Source organism: Chenopodium album, chromosome 26 (genome assembly GCF_948465745.1).
Source record: "Chenopodium album chromosome 26, dcCheAlbu1.1, whole genome shotgun sequence".
Taxonomy (NCBI): Eukaryota; Viridiplantae; Streptophyta; class Magnoliopsida; order Caryophyllales; family Amaranthaceae; genus Chenopodium; species Chenopodium album.
In genome coordinates this window covers 13,223,799-13,237,365 of record NC_137859.1, presented here as the reverse complement: position 1 = coordinate 13,237,365, position 13,567 = coordinate 13,223,799, and the positions used below count along the sequence as shown (strand labels likewise).

The 13,567-nt window shown below is 28.8% G+C and overlaps 3 non-coding genes and 1 pseudogene across 3 annotated transcripts; all 4 read right to left on the bottom strand.

Annotated features, from left to right (window-relative positions):
* Positions 1-1,386: 1,386 nt before the first annotated feature.
* On the bottom strand, positions 1,387-1,462 carry LOC145618773 (small nucleolar RNA Z155). The gene has a single exon (XR_014108023.1). It is a non-coding gene; the product is annotated as a small nucleolar RNA Z155 (small nucleolar RNA).
* Positions 1,463-1,555: 93 nt separating this feature from the next.
* Positions 1,556-1,631, bottom strand: LOC145618771 (small nucleolar RNA Z155). Its single transcript, XR_014108021.1, has one exon. It is a non-coding gene; the product is annotated as a small nucleolar RNA Z155 (small nucleolar RNA).
* A 146-nt stretch (positions 1,632-1,777) lies between these two features.
* LOC145618770 (small nucleolar RNA R41) lies at positions 1,778-1,869 on the bottom strand. The gene has a single exon (XR_014108020.1). It is a non-coding gene; the product is annotated as a small nucleolar RNA R41 (small nucleolar RNA).
* An 8,605-nt stretch (positions 1,870-10,474) lies between these two features.
* Positions 10,475-10,996, bottom strand: LOC145618384 (nuclear transcription factor Y subunit B-5 pseudogene; annotated as a pseudogene).
* Between the last annotated feature and the right edge of the window lie 2,571 nt (positions 10,997-13,567).

Sequence of the window (13,567 nt, the reverse complement as noted above, 5' to 3'; positions counted from 1 at the left end):
GTAATTATATTAAGCGCATCACTTCAAGTTTAATGGTTTGTTCTCTTCAGCTTATTTTCAGTTCAGTTCAACTCTAATAAGTTCAGTTTTTAATTTCCTTCTCTCATAAAATATTCAGTAAATAAGTTCAGTTCATTCAATCAGAACAAGCTCTAAGTATTAATTTTACTCGTAATTTTTTGTTTAGAAAATTGAAATTATTCTATTTTTACAAGATCCAAATAATGTTTTATATGGAATGATTACCATAAACTCTTTCATTATATGTGGTTGTATCACTTGTATGAATTAATTCCTCAAACATCGTCCATATAAGATCAATTAAAGAATTTTAATTAGTTTCGATGGCAATAACATCAATGAAATGTATGAAAACCATTATTATCTTCAACAATTTTCTTTAACTCGGTAAATTGTAAACAAATGATTTTGTTTAATTGAAAATCACAATGAATTAATTATTGGTAAAAACCACCTTTTATGTCCAACTTTTTTGAAAAAACCACCTTTTATGTTTTTTTTTAATTAAACCACCTTTTAAGTACCTAAACTAGTGTGTAGCCCGGGCGTTGCACCTGTTACTACTTTAATTAGACCTTGTGATTACTATATACATTTATTTTTATTTTCATGTATATAATATAGTTTGAGATTGGCTTAGATGGTTAAGTAATCATCTTTCTTATAAAAGGTTAGGTGTTCGAATCCCCTTATCATCACCGTTTTTAGTAACGCCTTTTAATAGATTAGTATAGATTTTTAATTGCACCACCCCTATTTCAAATTATGACAAAAAAATTAGCTAAGACGTCAAAGGAGCCCACAACTTGTGACTTTCGCTCCTAAATCATGTATTTTGTTCACCTCCAAAAACATTTTACCCTCCCCTTTATATATATGCATGACTAAATTGAGTAAAGCTCTAAGAACCCACACTTAATTTTGCTACAAAAATTAAATTGTAGTATTTGTTTATTCTCAAAACCTAAATTGAGGTAATTGAAGTGGATGGTTGATATGGAAGGGAAAGATTTGCTATGGTTGATGATTTGGAAGTGGATGGTTGAGATGCAATATGTTAGATTTGAAATAGGGGTGGTGCAATAAAAAATTTAGGTACTTAGGTGGTTTAGTTAAAAAAAAAACTTAAAAGGTGGTTTTTTAAAAAAAGTCGGACAAAAAAGGTAGTTTATACCAATTTTACCAATTAATTACAATAATTTCAAATTTATAAGTACTCTTTAATATGAATGGAGTTTAAAAATTTTCATTTTATATCCAATAAAAAAAACAATGACATGTCCAAAATCTTGTACTTCTTCATATGTACTCCTTAAAAGAAGATAAATATTTGCCCATGTCATTAAACTCATATTAATATGTAGTGATTGAATCAGATAATTGTAGTCTGTAGTTTTAGTCGACACATTTATATTCCGATACAAATTTCATCACTTCAATAACTCCAATTTTATTCTTATAACGAAAACAATAAAATTATAATAAAGAATGAAAATTTTGAAGTATAAATTTGATATAAATAAAGAAAAGGAGCCATTGAATCAGATAATTGTAGTCTGTAGTTTTAGTCGACATAATTATATTCCGATACAAATTTCATCACTTCAATGGCTTCAACTTCAATCAAATCACCAAAACCTCAATAAAAAATAAAAACCCAAGAAAAAATAAAATAAAAAAATTTCAAACAAATAAACCAAAAAAAACATTTAAATTCTTTTCTTAAAAAAAAAGATCGAAAAGAGAGATAAGAGAGAAAGCTCAGAAGGATCCATTGGTAAATTATTAATCAAAGAAACAATTAAGTTTCTCAGAAAATAGGTAGTTTTGAAGCATCACTGCAATTTCTCTCCTATTTCATAATAAAATTGACACAAATTTTAACAAAAACACAGTAATAAAATGTAAGACAGAATAATGAAAAGCAGAGATGAAGAGTTATGTGATTGATTGTTGTAAATTGTGGTTTATATACGGTTATAGCTCGTATGATTAGGGTTAGGGTTTGGCGTATGCTATCTCTCTTTTGGGCTGGATTCTGGGCTTTATTTTTTTATTTTGTTTTTGGACTCCCGTCCGCAAAATAATGCAAAGCCTACGGGCCTTTTTGGTTGAAGGGATTTGGGTGGAAAAGAAAAGAAAGGAAAGGGTATTAATGATGTTCCCATGTTTGGGTTTTTTTTTTGGGTTTTTTTTTTTTTTTTTTTTTTTTTTTTTTTTTTTTTTTTTGTGAGGGAAGTTCCCATGTTTGGTTGAATAAATGAAATGAGAATTCAAAGGAAAGGAAGGGAAGTGGAAGGAAAATTCTTTTACAAATTGTTAGCTTTCCTTTCCTCCCAAAATTGGAGGAATTCGACTTGAAAGAGAAAAATAAAAGTTATACATTATAAATTTTCTTTCTCTTCCCTTCCTTTTCTTTCATTAACCAAATATTAGAAAATAAAATCACCTTCCTTTCCCTTCTTTTCTTTTCTTTTCCCTTCTCTTCCCTTCCTTTCTCTTCCTTTATTAATATTGAACCAAACAAAGCCTATATGTTTTTCGAACTCTTCCTTATTGAGTATTCATTGTAACATTTTGACTTTTACATTCTTTACATAATTTAGTTTGACTCTTTAATAATTTTTATTTATTTATTCTGAAATAGTAAAATCAACCTATTATAAAGTTTCATTTGTAGTCGGCCACAGACTAGAAATAGTAAAATCAATCTATCATAGAAAGACTTTCAAAATTCAACAATGAAGGTTAGGGTTTTAGAGAAAGGAGACAGACATATATTATTAAATCTTAAAATCCTTTAATAATTTACTAGTTTTGTGTCTCGAGAAATCACCCGAGCTATTTATTGAATAGACAAACTTTTTATATATGCGACAACTTAAAAACACATCATTGATACAAACAATGTTATTTTTGATTTATGATATTTGGACGTAAGATACCATTAATTTTTGTAAGAGCGCAATATAAATTATAGAATTATACACTCTATATGAGAAAAATATCTATATTATTCGAAATTCTCCTCATGGTATAATAATCACCTGACAATTGTTACACCCAAACTTAAATTTTCTTGACTTACGTTTGATTCTGGTGTTTGACCAATAATGATTGACTTTGAAATAAAGTTATTTTACTAGAGTAATGTGGTCCAGCGATGGAGATATGTAAGTATGTAACCAAGTATCAAGGCCCAAAGGAGAAACCCAAGATATAAAATAAGGCTGGTTTGAGCAATTAAGGATGTTTGAATTAAAAGTAAACTAGCGCCCAGAGCAATAATCTATTAGCGGTTATAGAAGTAAGTGGAAGAAAAACTGCAAGCCATTTGCCTATAAAATAGAAGAAGAGTTCTAGAAATCGATATCAACAAATCAATCGATACAAAGCATTTCATTTTATAAGCTTTCTTTATACCTTTCTTAGTTTCCCCTTGGCTTAGTTGCCAAGTGATAATGTAAGTTATTTGGCATGTATTAAAGATCAATCTTTCTTCCAGTTATATGAATATGGAGGTAATCTTTCTTTCAATTTGTACAATTGTTGCCATGACTTTATCTCTCAATTAATGAACAACATTTGCATCTTTTGTCATATGTTTATCAACTCGTTTTTTAAGCAATCTAGTTTGTCTAATTAAAACGTTTTTAAGGAGAAATTCTTTACTATTTTGTTATGTTACGTTAGCGAAGTAATCAAATTCGAAACCAGTAACAGTAGGGCTGCCCCTTAATACTCTAGAATGTGATAAGGTATTTGGCTTGTTGGTAAAAAAAAAAAAAATATTTACCTCAACAACAATCATATTTATAAAATAAAAAAATATGTTACCACCACTCATAAAGTTGTGAGTAGTTTCAAGTAAAATCTTGGGCTATATTATGTAGTTCTTGAAAGTGACTCCAGTAGCATGGTAAGATTAATTCGAAAAAATCGGTTCGAATCTGAGTGCACCTATTTTCATGTGATTGGATGATATCTCTAGGATGAGTTGTGATTTTAATGTTTTTATTATACTCATGTTTGACACACAAGTAATATGGCTACCCATATGTTAGCTAGATGGGAAATTAATATGAATTTGGAATACTTATGTACAACTATTTTTAACAAAGTATTCAAACATAGGTGGATCTTCATTAAATTTAATTATATCCCCAACGTCTTTCAAAAAAATATATAAAGTATGATATGAAAATCATTGTGAACTTTTTAATTTTTATTTGATTTAAATATGTCTTAAATATATCTTTAATTATATTTCCCATTTGGGCCTTTGACTGGGGTTAACCCATTCAACTTTACTTCCATCGTTAGGCTAAGGCCCTTAGCGGAATCCTAAAGTCTATTTTCCTTTGGTCAACCGATTAAAGTCAAGAAAACTCAAAAATTTTACATTGGGTGTAAACGATACTAATCACTATTATAGAACAAATACTTGGATTTATTAAGAGATAGTCAAATACGGAATATTATTTTATTAAAATATTCATGTGATATGGTTTTAAAAAAAAAAGAAAATTCAAATGATATACTTCGCATACATTTTTCTTTTTGAGTAAACTCTCAGTAAATGATACTAGCTATTAGGAAATTTATCTTCCTTATTTGGAGTATTTGGAAAGAGCAAAATTCTATAATTTTTCGTCAAGAATCCTTTGATTTTCCTAGAATTTTCTACCGAGCGCAATTTGCGTTCAATGAGTGACACTACAGAATTCTCACAGATACCTTTTCTTCACCGGGATCTGCTATTTGGAGATCCTCATCTTCTCCTTCTCATTCACCAACAAACACTATCATGGTTTCTTGGGAGGCGCCACCAACAAATTTCTACAAACTCAATTTTGACGGTTCAGTACTCAACAAGTCAGCAGCAGCAGGGATCCTCATCAGAGACAGTAGTGGGGCAGTTTTAGGAGCTCGCGATTTCAACCTCGGCACCACCAAGGTTTTCATAACAGAGGCCATGGCTCTTCATAAAGGCATTCTTCTAGCTCTTGAGTGTGGGATCAAAAATATCATGATTGAAGGTGATAATCTTTTAGTAATCAACTTCGTTAATGGCATCTGGTCAACACCATGGCAAATTGATCATATTATTAAAGACATTTGTTTACTTCTTAGCAATTTCGATAATTGGAGCATTCGTCACGTCTTTCGGGAGGCAAATCAAGTAGCGGACTTGATAGCAAATGGTGCTCATTTAGTTAGTGATAGTATGGATATAGACATATAGTTCCTTGTAGTAATTCTACTTTATTTCCCATCCTTTCTTCCAACGCATTAGGAATTCCCCTCGTGAGGAGGGTTTCCTAATGTTTACTTTTTTTTTCTTACCATTATTAAAAAAAAAAAAAAATGATACTAGCTATTGGTAGTGAAAAAGTCATGTGATAAATTGAGAAGTTTTCAAACTATTCTGAAACAGAATAAAAATTTAAACTAAAGTGCAAAACTACTAATCCATATTTTTTTTTTCCTCTCTTCCCGCTCCTCTCTCCTCTCTTAGGTTTTTAGTTTTATTTGTCATTTAGGTCAAAAATAGTCTAATTTTTCCAAAAATCTATTAATCTATCTATACTTATATACTAAAGTAATCCCCGTAGTTTTCCCTTAAGTACACGTGTCATCACCATATAAAAAATTTTCCCTTCAAAATATTTTTTTACTTTTTTTTTTTTTTTTTTTGGTGTTATTGATATAAGTTTGTTACCATATCTAAATTAAAGGAGAAGTTTTTGCCTTATATTTAAGGAGTGATATCCAACAATAATAATTTAAATAAAATTTAAAAATATAGTGATATTGAATAAAATGTTACGTACAATTATAAAATACTATTTAGGATATTATCAAAATATTTTTTTTTTTAATTTTTTTATCAACCAAAATAACATGAATATTGAGTACTTTTTTTTAATTAAGAAAAGAGTATCTTTTATATTACGAATACTAAAATCTTATTAATTCTTCCATCTCACATTAACTACTGTAATGTAATTTAAACATTGAAATTAATCTTATGATATATCACATTGTTTATTGTACTTTTTTTTTTTGTACTTCTAATAATGATTCGTTTTGTACAGCTTCTAATGAACAAATTGGTAAAATATTATTGTAAAACCGTGCATAGCACGGGTTTTGAACTAGTTAATAATTACTAAAACAGAAAATGCTAACGTCACCACTGCACATATGTCGCTCTCTTAATAAAAAATTTCCCGCCTAAATGCAATGATGATGTTATCATTTATTTTTTGTAGAACTATTATATTTAACAATTTTGAAATTTAAATATTAGAAGTTTCTACATTAAAACTAAAACTTATAAATTTATCGTAGGAAATTGAAACAATTTTAAATAGCACACTAATATATGACCTCCTACATTGAACTATGAACTAGCCGGCGTTGAACAGATACTATATCATAATTTTGATGAAAATAAAAAATTTTAAAATTACAAATTAAAAAGTACGTAATTCTTATTTATATAATTATATCCACGTATTATAGCTATTTATTTTTAAAATATACAAATTAAAAATAGGTTTTATATAAACCGTGCATCGCACGGGTTCCAACCTATTAACCTTCTTCTTTAATTATTATTTTTTTTTTTGTTTTGTTTTTTTTTTCGGCTTTGCTCTCTCCATTTGTCAAAGTCTTTCCTTGATCTCTCATCTATGAATGACAATTTTATTTTTAAGGTTTGTCATGAACTTTATGGTCATAAATCATAATATCAATATCAATGCAGATTGCGAAGACCTCTACCTAGAAAGATGCAAAAACAGCGAAAATCAATACTCTCGTCAAGCTTGAAGCGGTGGAGTGTGAGTTATGTCAAATATATGCAAGTAGTTATAGTTTCGATTGTAAAAACTTATGTTATTTCTCTAAATTTGTGGTTTACAGATCTAAGTTATTATTGCAGATGTGGTATAACTATTTATTAATGATATTATTATTCTTCTCGTAAAAAAAAATTAAAAATAAAATAAAAAAAAATTTACTGGTGGGCTACATACTTTTTTTCACAAATTTGTGCATAAATCAAGAATTGTTCTGGCCTACGTTTTCAACTTGGATTATTCATCATAAAGCTTGATTTAAAAATTGAGGAATTCTTAGTTATATTATTTGTTGTGGTGACAAATATAATTGACCTATTCTTAAGATCCAATCGATGAGTTTGACTGATTAAAGTACGTGTGTGACGAAGACCAGCATTTTGGTTGGCTCAATTTGTCATTAGCGACTTTCCATGCCTAATTAAGCATCAATACTTGAGCTAAGCTACTTATACAATTACGTGGTCCCAAAAAAATTCCAATGATTTTGAGTTTTGAGGAAAAACTTAAACTAATCTTAGATGTATTAACCTTTTTAATCGCACCATATACATAAATAAATTACCTTTTTGCTTAATCACAAGATATATAAATTGTTTAAATCTCTAGCAAAATCCCTTGTACAAAAGTATTATTATTAGGTATAATGCATTTGCCCTTGAATGTAGTAGTTGCTTGTTTTGATTAAGTGAAAGTATTATTATTCCATGTATTGTTCAACAAATTAAATAGTAGCAACTAGCAATTAAGAACTAATTGTACCAACATTTGATACAAAAGCTAACAAACACTACAAGTAGGTATATAATAGCTACTTTTACCAAGCGTGTTCAAAGTCTTTATCATATAATTTTCGAGGATTCAACTCATTTTTCACTCGATACTATTTTTTGCAAACAAAGCAATCGGCTGAACCAAAAAAAAGAAAGAAACTTTAACAAAAACTACCACTCCAGATTCATACTCACAACTGTCACAAGTCACAAAGTGATTAGTAATGTAATAATGATCACTGATTTTGATCTTTGTCATGTTAATACATACTTGTATATGTTATTGGGTAGTCACTTCTATGTCACAATGTCCAAGTTTATGTGGAAATAAGAAACATAGTGAAAATGTTAGTTTAACCAACTCATTGAGTAATTACTATGTTAAGCTAGTTTTAAATATTCGTAATTAGATGAAGTCACATAGCAAGTGTATGGGTGAGAATGAAAGACAAATAATATACTAAATTGTACTATAGTACATATCTTCTACTATTAGTAACTTTCTTTATTAAGAAGTGACAACAATTGCATCTATAATAACAAAATCAATGCCCTATAGGCTATAACATCAGTATTGATTAGAACGTGCACCAACATCAGTATTGGTTATCTCTCTCTCTCTCACTTTTTTTTTTTTTTTTTTTTTTTTTTTTTTTTTTTTTTTTTGTGTGTAATTTACTAATATTATTAGAAGGATTAAGGATAAATGTTTGGATAAAATTATATATATTTTCATAAGAGAATATGTGCAGTATGTTGGAAGATAAATCTTTGAAAATTGTAAAAATCTATCACAATATTACTCTACATAATTGAAATTAAAGAATAATAAGGATTACTATGTTAAAAAAAAAAAAGATATATTTTAATAGTTTATATTGGTCACAAATTCTACCAGGAAAAAAAATATATACTTCAAATTAATTTTCACTCTTCCTCTTGTTATTTAAAGTTAATTAAAGTTATACGGAAGATTGGAAGACCCCCCCTCCCCAAAAAAATGATAATTGTTATATACATTCAGGTGCACCGTGCACCCAACAAACCCATATACAGGTGAGATGGCTTTTTTTTTCTTTATCATCTCATCCTTTATTTTGTTTCTACTCAATTTTGACATTTGTTACTCATAATTATAATATCTAAGAGATATGCTATATATACAATCAGAATTGAACACATACATCCTAAGATTCCTAACATATCAAATTGTAAAAATAACCACACAAAAAGATATTTTTCAATATTGATTACATAGCATATCTCTAACTAACATAAACTCAAAATGAAGAAAAAAAAAAAAAAAAAAAAAAGACAAACAAAGATCTTACACAAAGAATGTTGCAAGATTTGTTTCAAAGAATACTCAGCTCGATCATATGGTATGTAATAGGGTGTCTCTAGCCAAGGCCATTCGGGTTGATGACAATTATTAATTAACTCATCACAAGCCATGTTCGACGAAACATATACAAGCCATGTTCGACGAAACATATACAAGCCATAAGGACAGTCGTATAGCACAAAATAACATTGAACATCATGATCTAATTTAAAAGACGGACACCATGAGCAGAAGTGTTAAAGCATAGTTTCTCCAAACAACAAATTTGAGCATATGAAGTACCAAAAGGATACACAAAGTTTCCTTTTACAACTTGGATAACAGATTTTGATACTCACAGAGTCATAGTCTCATACTAACATAATATACAAGTAATTAAAAACATGATAAAATTATAAAATTATAAATTTACAGTTTGTTCCTTAGAAAAGCTAATCTTTTTAACACATATACAATTGTATTTATAAAAGTGACCCTGAATAATTGAATTAATATAATTCGAGATTAATTACTACTTCAAGTAAAATTAAGTACAAGTAGATTAATAATAGGGCACATGTTTCCAGCACATAAGGAGAAGAATGTCTTGAAAAAAAAGACACAAATAAGCTATATTTCATGTACTTAAACGACAAACAAAATTAATCAAATCAATATATACTGCATTACTGTCATTAGTCAGTAGTCTAAAACCCTAATTTATGTTTTAATAATTTATAGGGTTACTTTATTTAGCTAAAAAGAAACGAATAATTTATCTCATTTTACTCAAAACGCAAGGAATCTTTGAGAAAAATTTCAACTTAGAAATTACCACAGTAGATGATTAATTAATAATTAATTTGACTAAGTCATCATGACCTAATTGTCAAAGATGCAAACTTTACCTTGTAAGATTATTCGTAAAGACTTTAATTAGATCAATCAACAACTATAACTATACACTTAAACTAGAGATGAAATAAAAATTCTCTGATATATTACCCATAAATCTAGATGTGTATTGGTGATTTGTGGTAGAATCCGATACCTAAAATCGACTCCTACTTACATCTATCGTTTGTGGCTTTCTACCCTCCCGAACGAAAATCGAGGTTGAATGAACCAAATTCAATAAATAAATTAATAAAATAAAGCGATTTTTCATTATTGATAATAGGGTGAAGGGGGGCAAAAATATCGCAAAATTATTTGAGGGATTCTTTTACCCAGTTACGGCCCTATCAAATTCAATTAGTACTCTTTAATTTAACCAATACAAGAGATCTAGTAGTTAATCAACAAATCTCTTCCTTACAAATTAGGTTAATTATAAATTAAAATTCCATACTTTTTTTTTTTATCTCATAAATTAAACAACCATAAACAAGCTAAAATAACAAATAAAATTAAAAAAAAAGGCAAAATATATATTACCAAGCTAGCAACTCATAAAAGTTGTTGATTGATCATGAGATGACTAGCATCTATCAACCATGGATATTTTCCCTCTCCTTGTTTTGATTAGCAACCCTTTCCCCTTCAAATTCACGGTATCGATGAAGGTACCTCTTCAAAGGGTCAGCATACTCATCAAACCCTAGAGAAGACAAGGCCCAGCATATATCATCACCATTGACCGTTTTGCGTTTCTCTTTGTGACATTTATCGGAGGCTTCACCCGTAACAAAGCTAATAAACTCGGAAACACACTCTTGCATAGTTTCTTTAGCTTCCTTAGAGATTTTAGCATTGGGGGGTAATATATGCTTCATTATTCTCCCAACATTAGCTATAGGGAGCAAACGATCTTGCTCTTTAATAGTCCCTAGGGCTTGATCTTCGTGCTCGTGATCATCGTGCTCATTCGAGTTCCTTATGTTACTACCTTCATGGTAAATATTTTGATTGTAATTACCATGGTGTTGTTGAGATGATGAAGAAGTTGGTGTAGGGTTATAGTTGGGAAGTAAACTTCTATTTGAGTAAGAAGAAGTTATATTATCAACCATTATTTTTGTGTTTTGTATTAAAAAGAATGAGAGAAAAGAAAGTAAAGAGAAACTTGATAGATCCTCTTATAGAGAGACACGTTGCTAATGGTTTCAAATTGCTCATTGTGTTGTCTTATATATATAGGCACTTATTCACAATTTATTTATTAATATTATATTATGACTATGTAACTAAACCTTTACCAAAAGTTTGTGCGCTAAATTAATGGGATAGATTTTAGTTTAAGTTTCTAATACCTTTTCCAAATTTTATCAATTTAATTTGATATATTTTTGCTTTATTATTGTATCTTATTTTTATTGGATAATCATATTTACATATATACTTTTATGTTATTTCACCTTTGAAAGGTTTAAGGTATAAAGGATATGTTTGACAACACATTTCAAACACTTTAAGTGATAAAGTGTTGAAAATTTAAGATACACCTTAAATTATTAGAATTGTTTGACAATCACCTTAATAATAAATAGAAAGAACTTAATTAAAATGTTGATTTTAGTACTGTTCCAAAAATTAGTGTTGAAATTTTTGTATTTATCTGTCTAAATAATCCTTAGTGCTATATTAAAATTTTGTTGAAGTAATTAAATTTTTATGCATTTACAATTATTTGGCACGCATTACTGCATTAGTGATGATCGATTCAAAAGCATTGATTTTATAATTAAATTTGTGGAAAATCAATTTTCCAAAACTTTTACAAGAAAAACAAAAAGGCCAATTAATTAAATTGCATAAGTTATCAAATAAATTATACATGTATTCCATTATCATATACCACGTACTACGTATGTAACTCAAAGCCATTCCCACTACACACATTACATGACAATAATAACAAGCTTTCTAAACGCATTTGATTTATAAACAACTAATTCAAAGAGCATTATTGTTAATATTGTACGACCATTATATTCCAATTCAGAATAATATTTTAAATCTGTTTTGCAAATTGTAAATCTTAATTGAAGAGTTTAAATAGATTATTGGAGACTCAACTTGTTTAAATCGTTTCATCATCAATATGCAGTGTGATGTGCCACACTATTATGTGATGGTGTGACAAATTCATCAATTGAAGTTATTGACAATATATGAAGCTAATGATGGATAAATTGGTCACTACACATGCATAATTGAGATATCTATTATTATATAACTAAAGAGATAGCTAAAGAATTGATGAGATTACTAATAATGATCTTAAGGGGATATCGGTAATGGTTTGATGGGATTGTTGATTATGTTACACCATCAAACAAGCGCTTAACACATAAAAGACCAATTATGAATATATAACATGTATATTCACATACATTAGTCTAAGTTTCATAGATGGTGATAAAATACATACGCAGTAGTTAAAGAACGATGGAAATATTCTCCTTTCTCTTCTCTAAACATTTCGCCACAAGCTATATTTCTATTATGATGAGACTTATTCACTAAAGCTCAAGGGTACCTCATGAAAATTTCCTTAGTAAAACTTCAAGTGTAATGGGAGCTTAAACCAACAATGCGGGAGAAGTGGAAGCATGAACGCAGTCATTTCAACCTAAGTCTCAATCAATCTTGATTAACTTTTTCCTATTTGGATTTGGATTTAGGTTTGGATAATTAATTAGATTTAGTTGGGAAAAATTATGCTTTATACATGTCCACTATATTGCCTCACGTATCAACACCTAGCAACTTAATTTGTTCACATAATTAATTTTTATGTTTAGATGACTAATTAGGGGGGACACAATGGCAGGCAAACCTCTAATGTATGAGGTAGGTACCCATTAAATTAAGGTTTAGAATTAAGAGTATTCTACACACACTAAAGCTTAAATTTAAAAGGTGATTAAGCAAGATTAATTATTCTAAATTCATTAATTATTTAATTAATGGTCCCCTCTAAACAACATTGGTCTTAGTTAGTCTCTAATGCTATCAATAAGTTTGGACAAAGTTGTATAAAATATTGTCTTAAGTTTGAATCTGTGGACTCCGTGATATGCACGTAAACCTATAGATTTGTGTCCACAACCTAAAAACTTGACCTGTAAAGAACTGATCAAGGAATTGGTATTAAGCCCTAATTAATGTTAGATTACGTAATTAATCGTTCATCCTCAAATTAGATTACCTACTAATTATGGGTATTTTTACTTTTCAGCTTGGAAAGATACAAATGTCATTATGTTAATGCCAAAATATATGTATAACATTTTCCTTTATTTATTAACTCCTATAGCAGAAGTAATGGTCCAAATAAAATTTGCTTATATCTATGTTTGTGGTCCTTTATTTTGACCCTTAATTGTTGGTTAACAAATAGAAAGGTCTTCCTTTCAAAAGAAATGTTAAATGTGTAAGGTTTTTCTATAATTAGAATGTGTAATGATACTGTTTTTATACGTACATTTTTTGTATTTAAAATGACTAATTATTGATGAATACTTAAGGCCTGTTCTCATACGATTATTTCAGTTCAGTTCAGTTCAATTCAGTTCAGATTTAATCAATTCAGTTTAGTTCAGCTCTAAACTTCCTTCTCTTATAAAATATTCAGTTCA